The sequence below is a fragment of the Sorex araneus genome, chromosome 9 (genome assembly GCF_027595985.1).
Source record: "Sorex araneus isolate mSorAra2 chromosome 9, mSorAra2.pri, whole genome shotgun sequence".
Lineage (NCBI taxonomy): Eukaryota > Metazoa > Chordata > Mammalia > Eulipotyphla > Soricidae > Sorex > Sorex araneus.
This window is the reverse complement of record NC_073310.1, coordinates 58,308,005-58,326,430: the sequence shown is the minus strand read 5'-3', so window position 1 is coordinate 58,326,430 and position 18,426 is coordinate 58,308,005.

Sequence of the window (18,426 nt, the reverse complement as noted above, 5' to 3'; positions counted from 1 at the left end):
CTTTCATGTCTTCCATCTACCACAATTGCTTTCTCTTGTGTGCTCCTCCTTATTTTCCTCTTAGTCTTTTCACTTTTCTTTTTTTGATTGTTTATTTTTTATTGAATCACCATGAAAAAAGTTACAAAGCTTTCAGGTTTAAGTCTCAGTCATACAATGCTCAAACCCCCATCCCTTCACCAGTGCACATGTTCCACCACCAAGAACACCTCCCATACCTCCCATACCTCCCCCCACCTGTGTGGCTAATGATCTTCACTTTATTCTCTCTATACTTTGATTACATTCAATATTTCAACAGAAAACTCACTATTATTATTTGGAATTTTCCCCCAACAATTAAACCTGCTGAAAACACATCATTTGATAATTTGTTTTACATTGCTGAGAATGAAGAGTATGTGAGGTTTTGGATTTCTGGTATTTTAGAAATTAAGTCCAGAGAAATTTCTGCCCCAAGTTGCGTCACTGCAAGCTCATAGCTCTGGTTACTGGGCTCTATAAGATGGCGGTCACCACGTGGCCACCGTCGCTGCCACCGCCACCGCAGAAAGGAAAAGCCAAGAGAGAAAACCTTTCCCCTCCTGGGGCGGCATGGGGTCACAGCTCAGTTCACAGTCTAGAGGCATTTCTGTAAGAAGCCGCTGGGTGCTGAAATTAGTTAGTAGCCTCCGGGATCATGGTCTTTTAGAAGCAGAGGAGCTGTTTATATGCGGCTGCTCAGGGTCTCGTCTGGTCACTTTTCACATCTCTGAGGTGTGCTTATATAAGTCAGGTTGCCTATCTAGTTTTGATATTTTTCCCCCGTTTTTGTTTTGGTTTTGTGCCAAACTTGGCAATGCTTAGGGGTTACTCCTGCCTCTGCATTCATGTTCAGGGACCATATGGGATGACAGGGATTGCACCCAGGTTAGCCACAAAAAAAGACAAAAATGCCTTATCCACTGTATTATTACTCTAGCCCCAACTAATTTTGAAATTTTGATGTTATGCTTTCCCCATCTTGAATTCAACCAGCTTAATTAAGCTCAAGAGTGTTATGATAAAGCTACTTTCATTCTCAGGGTAGGAGTACATGATATTTGATAAAGGTTAGAGAGAAGATAGAATCTGGGATGTAAACTGACTACCTGTCATTATAACCATATGGTTATAACTATCTCTTTAAATAATCATGATGAAAGTAAGTCTATCATGGGTTTGAAATAGTATGTGATCACTTTTTAAATTCATCATAGGGCTTCCATTTCCAGGACACAGGGGTGTCTTTGTCAGTTAGGGACCCTCTAATAAAATACTGCAGTCTGGGTGAATTGAACAACAGATAGTTATTTCTCCCAGTTCTGGAGACAGAAATTCTAAGATTAAGGAGCCAGTATGGAAAAATTTTGATGAGAGCTTTCTCCCGGGTTATAGAAGAATCCTATCTTTTCTCTCACCAAGTAGGGTTAGGGAAATGGGGGTAGGGAAGGTGGGGGGGAAGGGCAAGGGGAGAGAGAGAGAGAAAAAGAGAGAGAGAGGGAGAGAGAAAGAGAGAGAGATCATGTTTTCTTTTATAAGGGCTGAACCCACTTTGGGCTCCTCTACCAACCTCCTAATACTATTCCACTCAGGAATAGAGCTTCAGCATTTGAATTGAAGGGGAGACTCCAACATTCAGTCTATAGCAAGACTTTTCCTCTTTCCTGTGTATCCTTTCTGCCTAGCAGAGTGCATAGCCCCTGATAGTGTAGTTGGGTGGAACCCTATGATAACCCATCACCACCATTTCCCCAATGACAAAGTTTTACTTTGCTTTCTGATTCATATTTTCTTGAAATGAGAGCATTATTTACCAAATTGCTAAACTAGTTTATAGTCTATTCAATAAGTCACACAATCACAATCACAATATCCCGTTAATCACCGATTTCTCAGGCAGGCTCAGTAACATCTCATTTCGTCCTTTCCCTGAGATCTTAAAACTCTATCTCGACTTGGCACTCCTAACAATGTTGCACTGGGGGCTCTTCAGGGTCAGGGGAATGAGATCCAGCTTGTTACTGGATTTTGCATATGAATACACCATGGGGAGCTTGCAAGGCTGTCCCATGTGGGCAGGAAACTCTCAGAAGATTGCCAGTTTCTCCTAGAGGGAGAAGTAGGCTAAAGATATCGCGGCTTCGTGGCCACGCACTTCTGAGAGCTTGCTTTTAAGTCTCTCTCTGGATGTTGGCCGTTGATGGGATTACACACACCTGGGTTCCTCTGCCGGTACCTTCATGCATGAGGCCTGTCCGAACATGTAGAGAGGAGCCTCCAGCATGGCTGTAGCTAGGTTCTAGTGGTCTTCGGCCGCCGGGAGCTCTGCTCGGGGTGGGGAGGGAAGCTGGAGCCCATCCCCTCTGAGGGGCCCCGGGAAAGACAGCCAGGCATGCGGGCAAGAGACTCTCTGCATCACTTTACTTCAATAAGTAAAATGTCAAAATAAGATGAAAATAAGAATTTTATGTATCTCACATAATATTCAACATCAACTTGACGGTTGAATTTATTGCAACATGGCATTTGAAACTGGTGCCATGTGCTATAGATTTAGGATTATTATCTGAATCTTTTTGAGACAGTCTATTGCTTCCCTCTGAGCATCCTCCTTCTGAGGAGATTCCATTTTCTTTCCAAGGCCTAGCTGAATAGGAGTCTAGTCACACACTATTGGAATTGCTTCTCACAGCCAGAAGGCATCGCTTTGGAGCTTTCTCCTCAGTTGCAGTGATACTTGTCTGCTATGAAATCATGTTATTGCTTGTTTGGGTCCAGGTTTCTGCAAAAGCCTCATTGATACTCACATCTAGACTTCCAGTTTGGCATCTTCACTTGTTTAATTACTGTTGCCCAAAGGACAGTGCAATTGAATCAACTGTCTTTTACTCAAGGCACAGACTTAAGTAAGCTGACAATCACCAGCTGTTTTCTTTTCTGGTGACATTTACTAAATCTGGGCATGAACCGATCAAGCTTGGCCCGGGCAGAGGGATTTTACACGTTAAAAGAGAAGCCAGTGAAATACTGAACAGGCATTTAAGTTGTGTAATGGATTGGAAATGTAAAGGAGCCCAAATGTTGTCATTTTTCCACAGAACACTTGCTGAACTCAGGAGCAGTGTAAAAGGCTGACGGATCTGGCCTGATAGCCAAAATCTCCCAGCATTTTCCCAATTGTAGAAAATGAACTCTGTCTCAAAGGAGGACTCTCCCTCCAATACACAGCAGTCTTTGGTGGTGGTAGGGGATGCCCATTGGTGCTCAGTGCTTACTCCTGACTTGCTGTTCATGAGTCATTCCTGCCTCACTTCTCAGGGGATCATGTAGTGCCAGATATGTAATTCAGTCCTCCTACATACAAAACAGCCCATTGAACTAGCTCTCTGGCTCCTCTAGTCTTTTTATATATAAATTTGGCATATAATTTAAAACATATAGAAGATGTGAGAAGAGCACAAAAATTTGACAAATAATCAAGATTACAAGATACATATGAGACAAATATTGGAGATTAGATGGGGATTTAAAATAACTTATAAAATATAATGATAGATTAGAAAGTAGAAGTAAAAGTGGACAAAGTTGTTTAAAAGTTGCAGAATTTTTACAGGATGGAATCTCAAATCTGATGGAGCATTTCAAATTGAAAAATAGAGCAGCTGTAGTCAAAAGCTCAGCAAATGGGTTGGTCTAACTGCAGATTAGATACAGTAGAATAGAAGGTTCATTAACTTGACAGCAGGTCAAAAAAAATACACAAACTGAAGCTCATGGGAAAAAAGATGGAGAGCTAAAACAGAATTTAAAATATATATGGGACTCAAGGAATGAATCAGCGTATATGTGACTAGAGTCCTAGAATAAAAAAGAAGGCATAAACAATATTTGTGGATAAATGGCTTAAAATTTTGCAAAACTAATGGAAGAAATAAAACTACAAATTAAAAAGTCAACTCAAAATAGGTTATAGGACTACGTGTAAAAGCTAAAACTTATGGGAAACGTTGGGCCAAAGACAGCTCAAAGGTTCAGAGTGCATGCACCAAATTACTGGAGCCTTGGGTTTAATCCCTGGTAACATACGGTCCCCCAAGCACTCTGGGAGTAACCCCTGATCATGGCCAGGTGTTGCAGAAAAATAAAACCAGGGGGCTGGAGCGATAGCACAGCGGGTAGGGCATTTGCCTTACACGTGGCTGACCTGGGTTCGATTCCCAGCATCCCATATGGTCCCCTGAGCACCACCAGGAGTAATCACTGAGTGCAGGGCCAGGAATAACCCCTGTGCATCGCCAGGTGTGACCCAAAAAGCAAAAAAATTTAAAAAAAACCCCAAACTTATGAGTAAAAATTAGGAGTAGATCATAGTGACCTTGAATTAACCAGTGGTTCCTTCAATATGACACCAAACGGGTAGAATGTCTTACCTTGAAATCAGCAGACCTGGGCTCCATCCCAGCATGCCATATGGTCCCCTAAGCACCACTAGGAGTGATCCCTGAACAAGGAGTAGCCCCTGAACATGGCTCGTGTGGCCTCCAAATAAACAAACAAAATTACATCAAAGTCATGTGAGAAAAAATTGCATACATTGAACTCTTTGAGATTGATTTTGTTTTGGTAATACACAATACAATCTAAAAAGTGAAATGAGAAAATAGAGAGATAATTCAATCGGCTGAGCATATCTTTTGCATGCAGGAGGCCCAGGTTTGGTTCCCTGGCATGACATGATTCCTTGAACATCCCTGGGAGTGAACCTTGAGCACAGAGCTATAAATAGCCCCCAAGCATCATGGGCTGTGACCCAAAAAACAAACAAACCAAACAAAAACGAAGTGACAATAGAGTGGAAGAAAGGATTTGTGTGAATCATGTACTCAATAAGGGACTTATATACAGAATAATGTAAAGGATTTAATTTGTTGTTGTTTTTTTTGTTTGTTTGGGAGCCATACACCCAGTGATACTCAGGGGTTACTCTGACTCTGCATTCAGGAAGTATTCCTGGCACTGCTTGGGGGACCATAAGGGTTGTCTGGGACTGAGCCAGAGTTGTCTCTATGCAAAGCAGACGCCCTATCTGTTGTAGTATCTCTCCTGCCCGTGAAGAATTCTTACAACTTATCATTTCTTAATAATGGGCAATAGATTTGAATAAATATTTAACTAAAGAAGATATAAAAAGAGTCATCATTCATGAAAATATGCTCATAAATATCATTAGTGCTTAAGAAAATGCAGATTGGGGCCAAACTAGACTTATATAATCATAATACCACTCCTAGAAAATGAGCAATATCTGTCAAAGAAATGTTCACAGAAGCACTATTTTTAATAACCAAGAAAAAACCTGGTTATTTTTAATAGCCTATAATAAAGCAATACACATGCACATAAACCAACAAATGAATGAGCTAAATACGGTAATTCTTGAATGAAATATTATTATTCATAATAAAGTAGAATTAGGTACTATACATACTACAACATGGATGGACCTTAAGAAAAAGCACGTCAACTAAAAGAAAACAGTCACAAAAGACCACTTAGTATTTGATTCCATTTACATGAAATGTCATGTAAAGAAGAGGCAAATTTATCCAGACGAAAGATAGTTAGTGATGAGTTTGAACTGGAAGAAAATTTGGGACTGGCTATAAATGAATGGGTAAGGAGTTATTTTTAGGGGCCATAAATATTCTAAAATTAGTTTGTGGTCATGTTTGCATTAAACTGCAGATATACAAAAGACATTGACTTCTTTATGGGTATATTGTGTGACTTAGTAATTATAGCTCAATAAGTCTGCATAAAAGCAAAAAAGGAAAGAAAGATAAAGAAAAAAATAAATCCCAGTGATACAGTAACTTAAGCATATCCCAAGGAAGAGAGATGAAATACAAAATGCAAAATAAAGTCATAATCAAAATATAGAAAAACTCTCAAGTTGCTAAAAGGAAGCTAAATTTTGTGTTAAAAACTTTAGTTTGATGGGGGTGGTGGGAGGGATACTGAGACATTGGTGATACAAAATGCGCACTGGTGGAGGAATGGGTGCTCGATCATTATATGACTGAAACTTTTTTTGTGTTGGTTTGTTTTGTTTTCTTCCTCCCTCCCCTTTTTATTGATTCACTGTGAGATACAGTTACAAATCTTTCATGTTTGAGCTTCGAGCTTCGATCATACAATCATCAAACACCCATCCCTTCACCAGTGCACATTTTCTACCACCAAAATCCCCACTATCCCCCCACACACACACACATTCCACCCCTTCCCCTGCCTGTGTGGCAGACAATTTCCACAGTACTCTCTCTCTACTTTGGGTCCATTCAATATTTGTATGACTGAAACTTAGTCATGAAAGTTTGTAACTGTATCTCACAGTGATTCAATTAAAAAAAAATCAGTTTGACCAGGCAGCGAACTCTGGTCAGCCTGATGCAAGACAGACATTCTATCAGCTGTTCTATTTCTTACCCCATCTCACTAGATTAATATTGTTCAAACTTTATAAAAAAATATCATCTGTGTGTGAGGCTCCTAGAAAATCAATTCAGGATAAACAGCTGGTATCTAATGAAGAGCAGTGCCCAGTTGAACAAAAGAAAGAGATATTTTTACACTCAACAATTTAGTCGTTAAAGATTCCTTCATTGGTCACCATTCTATCCTGAAGCTCTCTATTTTAAAAATAAAGATGTTTTCTACTTTACACAAATTTTAATGTCACACAAATGAGACTCAGACAAATTATTTTCTCTAGTGTCTTGCACAATTCCATGATTATCATTCATTTTTCAAAGGTTTCTAGAAACTCCTTGAATTACTTTTCTTAAATTGAAAAGCAAGTTTTACTCCTGCTTTCTTTAACCAACCAAGGATGATATTTCCTTCTACAGACTCCTCAATTCAGCTTGGACACAGCAATGATTGTATTTTCCTCGTATACAAAAGCTCCAATTAGCCTGCAAGAGAAAATTTTAACAGACCTCTTCATCATCTATTCTTCTAGACTGAACAGCCTGGGCTTGGCATTCTGCCTTTGAGCCCTAATATTGTTTGTAATGCCAAATTGGAACACAAAGGAAAATAGTACAAAGTTGCTGTTCACCTCAGTCAACAGCCAACTGCTATAGCAGTAATTTATGCAGAGAAATTCCATGCTTTATAAACGCCTATCATTAAATGTACCAAAAAGAGGATAATTTAAAAATAATACTAAATTTTCAATGTAATCAAGATGGAAACAGATTTAAAAAACTTCATTTCAGATGGCAAGATAGGGGAATTTTCAATTCTTCCACCATTCCCATGGCCCATTTTCACTTTTCCACTTCCAGTGTACAATTCTCTATTAATTGTGCTCAACTGGTAAAGGTTTTTAGTGCCAAGGCTCCATAATTAATATTTTTAACTTTAAAAACAAAAACAAAACCAAAAAACCCCCACAAAACATAAGTAACAAACATTTCACCACCAGGGGGCAAAGAACGTTTTTTACAGGAGGTTCATTTTGAACATTCTTAAAGAATTACATGTGTGTTCCTGATGGAATTTCAATAGTTATGAATTAAGAGAGATTCTATATAAACCTCTAAATTGAAGGAAGAGCAGTGTTTACAGATGATAAAATTTTACAGGTTTCATCAACCATATATCTTTTCATTTACTGTCATTTTGATTGCTTGGTAGGAAATTATCTCCCTCCCTTTTCCCTCTTCTTTCATATCTCTGTACCTGAGAAAGAAATTAAGAGTCTAAATGCTTTTTCCCCAAATTTTTGAGCCACACTCAGCAGTGCTCAGAGCTTACTCCTGGCTCTGTGCTAGGGATCACTCCTGGCTATGCTCAAGGGACCGTTTGTGATGCCAGGAATTGAATCTGGGTCAGCTGTGTGCAAGGGAAAAATGCCTTACCTGGTGTACTATCTTTCAGACCGTGGTGGCTGGGACCAGTCCCAGCAGCTTGAGGTACAAGACAGACCTCATCCTGAGTAAGACCCCCTTCCATTGCAGATCTTATTTCCTCACATCTCTACTCGCTTTGAGTGGGATATAAATGAAATGATGGAGCTGGGGAGGATGTCTCTCTACTTATTCTCTGCCTGAGAAAGAGATCTCTCAACTCTCCCTGAGCCTAGAATGAGATGTATGAAAATAAGTCCTTCCTGTACCGGCACAGAGACTTAATACTCTCCTCCCATATGTAGCTCTGGTTTTGTTTTCTGTGTTTCGATTTCCTCCACGCCACATCATTGCAAAGTTTTGTTTGTTTCTACTAGAAGAACCACGTTTGTAGACTTTACATAATTCTTCTCTGGTGGAACTAGAGTCATTTATTCTATAAAAAACTGTCTGTTGACCGATGATATTATCTTTATGCACCGTTGGCATTGAGAGCAATAAAGTTGATTGCCACTAGAGTCAATAGATTTATGTGTGGAGTAGCTTTGAAGCTAGCAATTTAGGAGCTGAAAATTTTCAAATAACTAATTCATTAATACTTTCAAAATAACAAGGACTCCCAGTTCCCTGAAATAAAAGCTTATTTGAGTGGTATTATGCCCTCAATTGAGAGATAGAAAGGGAAAGAACTGTGGAAGTTTTCTTGACAGTTCTTTTTCTGTCGAAGTATTCTCTTCCATTCTGTATCGCACATTCATGGAGAAGTGCAATTATTCTTTAACTGGCTGAATAAATGCTTGCACTGAAAAGAACCTTTTCTGAACACCAGAAAAATTAACTACAGTTGGAATGCTTCACAAGTATAGCATTTCATAAACTTGGTGACAAAGTTCACTCTCTAGACCAGGGGTTGGCAAATGTCTTCTGGAAATGGACGGGAAACCATTAATTTAGGTGAGCCAAATGGTTTCTGCTGCAACTACTCAACTTGCCTTCTTCACACGAAAATAGTCATTATGTTGTTGCTGAAATTCCCACCAAAAGCCTATGAAAAAACCAAGCAGCGTGCCTTTAGAACTGGAAAAACACTGTGGGGTTTATTTAGCTTTTTTTTTAAAATTTTTTTTATTTTATAAGATAGTTCACAATATTTGATTACATTTAATATTCAAACGCCAATCTCACCACCATTACACCTTCCCACTACTGTATTTGGGATATTTCCATCCCTAGTCCCAATCTCTGTCCCAAAGCAGAACCGAAATAATATATTTTGTATTGTTTGTTATGAAAAAAACGCTGAAAATGCTACAAAAAAAGTATCCATAGGGGAAACAGGTGTGAAGATTGTTCTATTTTGGCAGGGGATATTAAGACCTTCTTTAAGATATCACTAACATGTTAAAACACTGCTAAATTATACTAGTGGACCAGTAGATCTTGAGCTCCTGAACTGGGCCTCAAACAAAGGTGAGAGCCTAATTTTATAGACTATCTGAAGGGGGATTGCAGACAGCTAATAGGAGAACACAAAAGCAGAAATCCCCAAGCATGTTATTTCGAAGAGCAGGGTCTCAGTCAGCTCCAGGGCATGAGCACATTTGGAGGACATCCCAGGTTACCAAGGTTTCAAAGGAAGACTGACCATCACAAAGACATCCTGAATGCACTCCAGGATTCGGTCCTGTCACCTGGACTCAGCTCTCCCTGGAAAGCTCCTGCTCTCTGGAGTCAGCCTGTTGGAAAGGTGGGCAAGGGTCTCCTCTCCTCATCAGCGTAAGCAAAACAAAGTGCCTCCGGTTCAAAAATACCTTTGTTTAGGGAAATTCACATTAAAATTCATTAAATATTTAAATTAAACATTTAAATATTCAAATTTTCTTTTTTTTCTTTCTGTATCTTTCAAAAAATTCACCAGCTGTACAAAATCAGGCAGAGGATAGAGTTGGTTTATGGAACCAAAATCTATCCTTTTGGTCTTTTCATTAGATTCCAAGTTCATGGAAGAATAAAAATGGCCTAGAATGCTGGAGTTAGGCAGAGACAGGGGTTTTTGTTTGTTTGTTTGTTTATGTGTTTGTTTTTGTATGGAAGCCACACCCAGCATTGCTCAGGGCTTTAATCCTGGTGTGGCATGGTCCACTGGGCACTGCTAAGAACAAAGAACCTAATGGGCAGTAGCCCATGGGCCCTGTGAGGTGTAGCCAATTCCTCCCCTACCCTGAATGAAAGTAAGTCAACTAAAGGCCAGGAAGCTAGTTCAGATGGTAGAGTACATGCCTTATTTAGCCCAGGCCCTGAGTTTCATACCAGCACTGGTACTCTACCACCCAAAGTGACCTTGACTCCTGCTATGACTGGAGCTGTCCTGCCACCATGGGCACTTCTGGCTGTGGCCCTGTAAAAAGAAAGCAGCTAAAACTTTTCACGAACTGTTTCAGACTGATACAGGCTAGTTTGAGGATGTAGAATCATCACAATTATGAATTATGAAATTCAGAAAATATGACAACTGATCTGATTCTTTCATTTAATATAAAACCCATATTTAAAATTTTCAGCATTTAACTAATTAGTATCCTTTAGAGCAATTATTTTTTTCTTACCCAAGATCCATATCATGGTCATGCACTGTATTGAATATTTCTGTAATTTGGTCTCTCATAGTTTGGAAAAATTCCTGAATCTTTCATTGTTTTCTTACCACTGGAATTTCTGAAGAATGCAAGTCAGTTGTTCTGCAGGATATTTCTCAATTCAGGTCTGTCTATTTTCTAATGATTCAATTCCAGATTATTCACTATTGGTGAGACCTTTCCATTAATGACAATATGATCTTTTAGTGTTTTACATTAGTTTCCCATTATTGGTGATGCTGTGTTGATCCATGTTCATTTAAGGTAGTAACTATTCACCAGTGAACTAAAAATATCTTTGTGAATTGCCATTTTCCTTTTCATAATTAATAATCTCTATGGAGAGAGTTTTAGACTGTGTAAAAATCTTAGTTATTAAATTTCCAACCATTCATTTTAGCAACCACTGATGGTTTTTGTTTTGCTTTGTTTAGGCGGATATCAAACCTAAGGTCTCATACATGGAAGCATGTACTCTTCCACTGATCTACATCTCTGACCCACTGATTTTCTGAGGGAGAGTCCACACCCTGCTGTAATCAGGGCTTACTCCTGGCTCTGTGCTCTGTGCTTACTCCTCTGGAGGGGCTTGAGGGATCATATGGGGTACCAGGAATTGAATCCAAGTCAGCCACATGCAAGAAAGGCACCCTACCCATTGTATTATTTCTCTAGCCTCTGATTTTTTAAAAAAACTGAATTATTGCTACAATGGTGGCAAAACTGTGCTTTTTCTAACTATGTTATATCTTCTATGTTTAGCTCGAATTAATCTCTCTTGGATCTGAAATACCTCATTGTCTCATGCCTTTTGAGATTCTGTATAGCTAGACCCAGGACTTGTAACTACGTATTACCAGATCTGTGCTTATCTCCTGCGGCATTAGAGAATGGAGCATAGCATTACCCTCACTCTTACATTAAATATTTAGGAGACAGATGAATAAGGCTAACAGGTTCAGTAAGAGGAACATGTATATTTGGAAATAATATGTTTTTATTGTTTTGGGACCACACCCAGTGATGCTCAGGACTTACTCCTACATCTATGCTCAGGGATCACTCCTGGTGGGGCTCAGGATTCCAGGGATAGAATCTGGGTTGGTCACATGCTAGGAAATACCCTATCCAGAGTATTCTGTTACTCTGGTCCCATAATAGTTAGTCAAATCATTGGGCACAACTATTTATGCCAGTATTTCTTTTGTTGTTGCTGTTTGTTTGTTTGGGGGGTCATACCCAGCTGGACTCAGGAGTTACTCCCGGTTCTGTGCTCAGGGTTCATTTCTGGCAGTGCTCAGGAGATTGAACAAGGGTCAACCACATGCAAGGCAAGAGCCCTAATCCCTGTTCTGTCTTTTCAGTGTATGCCAGTACTTCTGACAATGAAGAAACTAGATTGTGGTTCTGAGCCTGGAAGATCTATGCCAATACCAGACATTCTACTGTGCTTTCACTCAGGGTATAAAAGTTTCCACATGTGTCTATTTGGGATAATCTGCTCAAAGCTTCCCCTAAGAAGGAAGAGCCTCAAGTCATAACCTGCCACCTTAATGACCAAAATTTATAAAAATTAATATATTATGTATGTTATTTGTGTGAGTGTTTGGGATTACACAGAACAATATATTCTTATGATGAAAGCTGAAGAAAAAGTACCTGTAAAAAAATAAAATACATTAATCAGTCACTACAGCTTAGTACTTAGGTGATGAAGTCACATCATTCTAAGGGTTAAAAATTGGGTACAATACAAGTCACCATACGTATCAAAGCTGGTTTACGTCATAGCTAAAGGAACTCATACGGCAAATAAAATGGCAAGAAGGGTTTTAATTCTAAAAAAATATTTTTTCTCACTATAAAAGTTAACATGCCATGTAGAAAGTTAGAAAACTATTGAAGAGCATCAAATGAGAATAAAGTATTTTACTATTTTGGTGAATACAAAGCAATTTCTCCCCTAGGCTCTTTGCAGTTCTGAGTAGGTTCACACATAACAAGCATAACAAGCACAATGCATCACCAGGCGGGGCATTTTCTATCAAGACAATCCACGTACATTTCTCTCGCATCTTTCCAAACCTTTCCAGGGCTAGTTGGTGCCAATGAAAGCAAATGCACGTGTGTTCCCCCTTTTACTTTTTTTCCAGAAATGATAACATATTATATTTATGGTTATACACCTGTTTTTTCAATTTAATAACAAACCTTGGAGATCATTCAGATATGTTTGCAGAGAGCTTTCTTATTTTCTTTGTTCACTACTGCCTATAGGTCGTTGTTTTTGTTAGTTTTCGTAGCACTATTAGCAGTGCTCAGGCGCCGCCAGCTCTGCTGGTAGCCTTCTCCCTGCGGGGGTCCGTGGGTCAGGCTTTAAGCCCCCGGCAGGATGCTTCTCCATATGAATTTGCTATACTATCACTCATATGAAAAGTTTCTTTTTGTGAATTATTATTTTCATGAAATATTATTATGGCAAATTACCCTATTAATGCTATGTGAGTGTGTATTTTGGGTAAATTTCTATTATTAGTTCTCCCTGGATTTAAATAGATGTTGACAACTTACGCTCCAGGACAGTTTTGAACATTTCTGGGGTCATACATTTTCTTTCCGAGGTTTTTATGGTGAGCTGTGTGTGCTAACGCGCCTGGAGCAGAGGTCTGGATCTCTGATTCCACATTCCTGGGTATGTCCGGGGGAGAGGTTAGTGTTTGAACTGGTGACCTCAGAAGATTCCCTTCCCTGGCATGGGTATGCCAGTCCATTAAGGGACCTGAAGAGAACAAAAACGTGGAAGAAAAAGTTATCTCCCCTTCTTCCGATTTTTTTCTGACTCCTTGCCTGAGCCAGGGCACCATCTCATCTCCTGCCTGCGAGGGGATTTACCTTTCCTCAGCCCTTCTGTCCTGGATTAAGTTTCCTGGATCTCCTGCTCACAGACAGCAGATGCGGGGCCTTGTCAGGGTGAGCCGGCTCCTTTTAATAAATCTCTTTTTATATCCTCCTGCTTCTCTTTCTCTGGAGAGCAATAAGTCCTCGTCTGTTGATATGTAGATAAATGGCAAGATTACAGAATCTTGCTAAGACAACAGCAGTATGCAAGCTGTCCTCAAACTAGAGAGTGGCAAACTTTTCTGTGTTCTTTGAAAAGCGTTGTTCAATGACATAAGGGTGTGAGAGTCCTTAAGTAGATTCTCATGTGCTAATAAAAAGTGGCTCATCTTTCCTCCATTCATACACTCAGACGAAAACGGATTGAGTCCTGGTCTGTGCTAGAGTCCAGACTTGTGATAGATCTTGTGGTGTGTGTGGGGAACTGGGTGGGGTAGGGAAAGGTGAGATTCAATTTTTTTTTAACTTTCCTATTGAATCATAGTGAATCACTTCTCCTTCTCCTCCTCCTCCTTCTCCTCCTCCTTCTCCTCCTCCTCCTTCTTCTTCTCCTTCTTCTCCTCCTCCTCCTCCTCCTCCTCCTCCTCCTCCTTCTTCTTCTTCTTCTTCTTCTTCTTCTTCTTCTTCTTCTTCTTCTTCTTCTTCTTCTTCTTCTTCTTCTTCTTCTTCCTTCTTCTTCTTCTTCTTCTTCTTCTTCTTCTTCTTCTTCTTCTTCTTCTTCTTCTTCTTCTTCTTCTTCTTCTTCTTCTTCTTCTTCTCCTTCTCCTTCTCCATCTCCTTCTCTCTCTCCTTCTCCTTCTTCTTCTTCTCCTTCTCCTTCTCCTTCTCCTTCTCCTTCTCCTTCTCCTTCTCCTTCTTCTTCTTCTTCTTCTTCTTCTTCTTCTTCTTCTTCTTCTTCTTCTTCTTCTTCTTCTTCTTCTTCTTCTTCTTCTTCTCCTTCTCCTTCTCCTTCTCCTTCTCCTTCTCTTCTCCTTCTCTTCTCCCTCTCCCTCTCCTTCTGCTTCTCTTTCTCCCTCTTCCCTCCTCCTCCTCTCCCCTTCTGGGCATTGTGGTTTGCAATATTGATACTGAGAGATCATCAAGAATATCCCTTACCTACTTTTATCCCTCAAATCTTGTCCATAATGATCATTCCCAGCTATTATTGTTATACTGGTCTTTTTTCTATCTTACCTACATTCAGCCCCCCACATACTTTTTGTTAGTTCCAACCTTTGACCAGTCCTCCTAACTCCTGTTTTCCCTGGCCATGGATATTATTCTTCTACTATATATATATTAATATACCACAAATGAATGAAGTCATTCTATATCTGTCCATTTCCTCTGACTCATTTCATGCAGCATGATACTCTCCATGTTCATCCATATATAGCAAATTTCATTACTTCATTTTTTCTGACAGTTGCATAGTATTCTATTGGGTAGATATGTCTCAGTTTCTTTATCCATTCATCAATTCCTGGGCACTCAGATTGTTTCTAGGTTCTGGCTATGGTGAATAGTGCTGCAAGATTCAATTCTTACCTGCCTCTAATACATCCACCAACTTGGAACTTAGCAGAAGCCAATGTGAATGTCTAACACAATGGGTTTATGTTGGCTTCCTTTTCTCTTGCTGGGAAGATGGGAAAGAACTTGGTAGGCACAGTAAGAGAAAACTCTCTCCCAATTAAAAAACATTTCTTGCCAAATCAAAATTTGTTTTTAAGAATGGAAATTAAGGGGTCTGGAGCGATAGCACAGCGGGTATGGCGTTTGCCTTGCTTGCGGCTGACCCGAGTTCGAATCCCAGCATCCCATATGGTCCCCTGAGCACCGCCAGGGGTAATTCCTGAGTGCAGAGCCAGGAGTAACCCCTGTGCATTGCCAGGTGTGACCCAAAAAGCAAAAAAAAAAAGAATGGAAATTTAAAAAGCTATGGAAGAGATAAACAGTACATCACAAACAGTGCACAGAAAGTTCCATGTAAAACCAAGTACAAATGATGCCATCACCTGCAGGGGAAGAAATCTACACTCTGCTCCTCAGGATCATTGAGGATAATTGTGGTGCCCACAGAGTGGGGAGCAGAACATTCCTGCAAGTCCTTCACTTTTGAACTGTATCATAAACTTGGTGCAACCCAAATTAGAAGAACAGTTAGGGACCAGAGCTATAGTAGAGTGGGCAGGGTGTTTGCCTTATACATGGCCTACGAGGTTCAATCTCTGGTACATCATGTGGTTCCCCAAGTCTTGCCTAGGAGTGATCCCAGAGCATGTATTTAGCCACTTCTGGGTGTGGCCCCCCAGAATTAAAAGTATAATTAGCAAAGAGAGGACCTCATCTCCCCAAGGCCCTCTACCCTTACTAGTTATTTTATCAGAAGCATTTGATAGGCTCTGGTGTGGTTCCTAAACCAAAGCCATATAAGTGGACCCAACAAGAGAAGTCTACCAAATCCAGAGGCAGAATCAGAATGTGAAAACAGTGAGGATCAGGGACTGGAGTGATAGCATAGCAAGTAGGGCATTTGCCTTGCATGTGGCCGACCCGGGTTTGATTCCCAGCATCCCATATGGTCCCCTGAGTACTGCCAGGGGTAATTCCTGAGTGAGTGCAGAGCCAGGAGTGACCCTTGTGCATCACCGGGTGTGACCCAAAAAGCAAAAAAATAAAAATAGTGAGGCTCAGTCATTAAACAGTTAATATAAATGAGGCCAGAACATCAATCTCTTGGTTAGCTGAGAAATCTGGCAGAGTTGTGGGCATTCATTCTTTTTATCAAGCAGGTGAAAGAAAAATACATTAATCTTTAGCTCGAGAGTACAATCTTACAAGTATTCATACTCTACAGGAATATAGAAATGTCAAAGAGGACATTAAGAAAGCATCGCATTATTGAGTAAGATGCCTTGTCAGAATTACAGGGCACTTTCGAGATTACTTTAGGAAAACTGAAATGATTCTCAGAGTCTTTATTTATATCATCCTTTCAGATTTAAATTTGTAATAGAATAATTTTTATCCATACCTACCTAGTAATAAATAAAAGAACACATAAGTGCAATTAGAATTACACATGTCAGTACCAAATCAATCTCAAATTAGCTTCTATGGCTATAGCTATGATACCAGACGGCCACTATTCTTTAGCCATAAAGGCAATCTCCTTCAACTGCATCTAAAATTCCTTTTGTTGGGGCTGGAGCAATAGCACAGTGGGTAGGGTTCGATTTCCAGCATCCCATATGGTCTCCCGAGCAGCACCAGGGGTAATTCCTGAGTGCAGAGCCAGGAGTAACCCCTGAGTATCGCTGGGTGTGACCCAAAAAAGAAAGAAAAAAAATAAAATAAAATTCCTTTTGTTAATTTATGAAAACTGACAGTTTCAGGAGTGAACTGGGGGACCTATGGGGAGAGGAGAGTCGGGAGCCAGTGGTACACGCCTTGACCGTACAAGAACTCCAGTTGAGTCCCAGCACTCAGGGCTCCCGATCACTGCTGGGTGTGTCCCTGTGGTCACAAGCCCATTGGCGTTGCTGGGTCTTAGCACTGAACCATTTGTCCCAATTCTATTGCCTGAGTACTACTGGGAGTATTCCTGGGGCCCCATGAGCACTACTTGGGAGGTATTCCTTTCAAGAGTCAACTCTGGAGTTTCTATCATTACTTAGAGCAAAAATTAGATGTAAAGAGCATAATTTTAGTTTCTTTCGTTTGCTTTTGTGCAACACCTGGGATTGCTCAGGGTTTAGTCGTGGCTCTTTGCTTAGGGATCATTCCTGACAGGCTTTGGGGATCAGATGGGGAGCTTGGAATCTATCCTGGTTTGGCCGTATGCAAGGCAAGTTCCCTACCCGTCGTACTATCACTCTGGCCCGTGAAGAACTCAATTTTAGTTAGGGAAATGGGAGAAAAAGATGCGTGTGATTTTACTAAATAACAATAAAATGCATGCAAATTTATTATAAAAGGAAGATCTAAACTGGGCCTGATAATGGATGAAAGGAATCAAGAATGCCACTGCACCTTTGATGAGGAGAGCTCTTTGCCCTAGTTCAAACAGGCTGACTTCAAGCGGCCAGCACCAGAGTGCGGGACCTGAGAAGGGACAGCTGCGTCTAGGAGACATAACATGGGCAGGGAGTGCCTGCAGGATGTCCTTGAGAAGGTCAGAGCCTCCCCTTGTAACCGTGGCAACCTGGCAACATATGCCAATTGTGTTCCTGTCCTTGAGGTGGTTCAGAACTTGCTTTGCAAAATAACATGTGTTTGAGTTTCTGTTTCTGTGCTCTCCTGGCAGCTGTCTGCAATTACTCCAACCTCCATCAGGTATCATAAAACGGAGCGTTTGCCTTTCTTCTGAACCCATTCCTGAAGCACAAGCTTGGCTGGGTCTGCTAGCGTGATATACCAGGTTCTCCCACGTTACAAGGTGTGTGTGTTGCTTGGCTTTTCACTGGCTTTTGGTGGGAATTTCTGCAACACTATCACTGGAAAATTAGAAGGTCCAGATAAATAGCTAATTTATTTTTAGAGTGTGTGGACCTTGAGACAACTGCGTTACCATATTTCATTGCATATTTGGCACTTCTATTTTTTTGCCACACCTGGCAGTGCTCCAGGCTTACTGTTGACTCTGCATTCAGGGGTCACATCTGGCAGTACTCAAAGGACCATATGGAGTGCCGGAAATATAACCTGGGTTGTCTGCCTATAAGGCAAGCATCCTACCTGCTGTGCTATCTCTCTGGCCCCTATAATTGTCACAGATTCTATGCTGATTTTTTTAACTGCTAAAATAGGTGGGATGAAGCTTTTAAAAATTTTGCCACCATTCAAAATAACTCATTAGCAGATATTTTGTTTTTGGTGCAAGATTAGAAGCATAATATATGTGCTTTAATATGTTAAAATAAATAGCCCAAATTGATGTACACTATTTCTTTTTTCTTTTTTGTCAGTGTAAC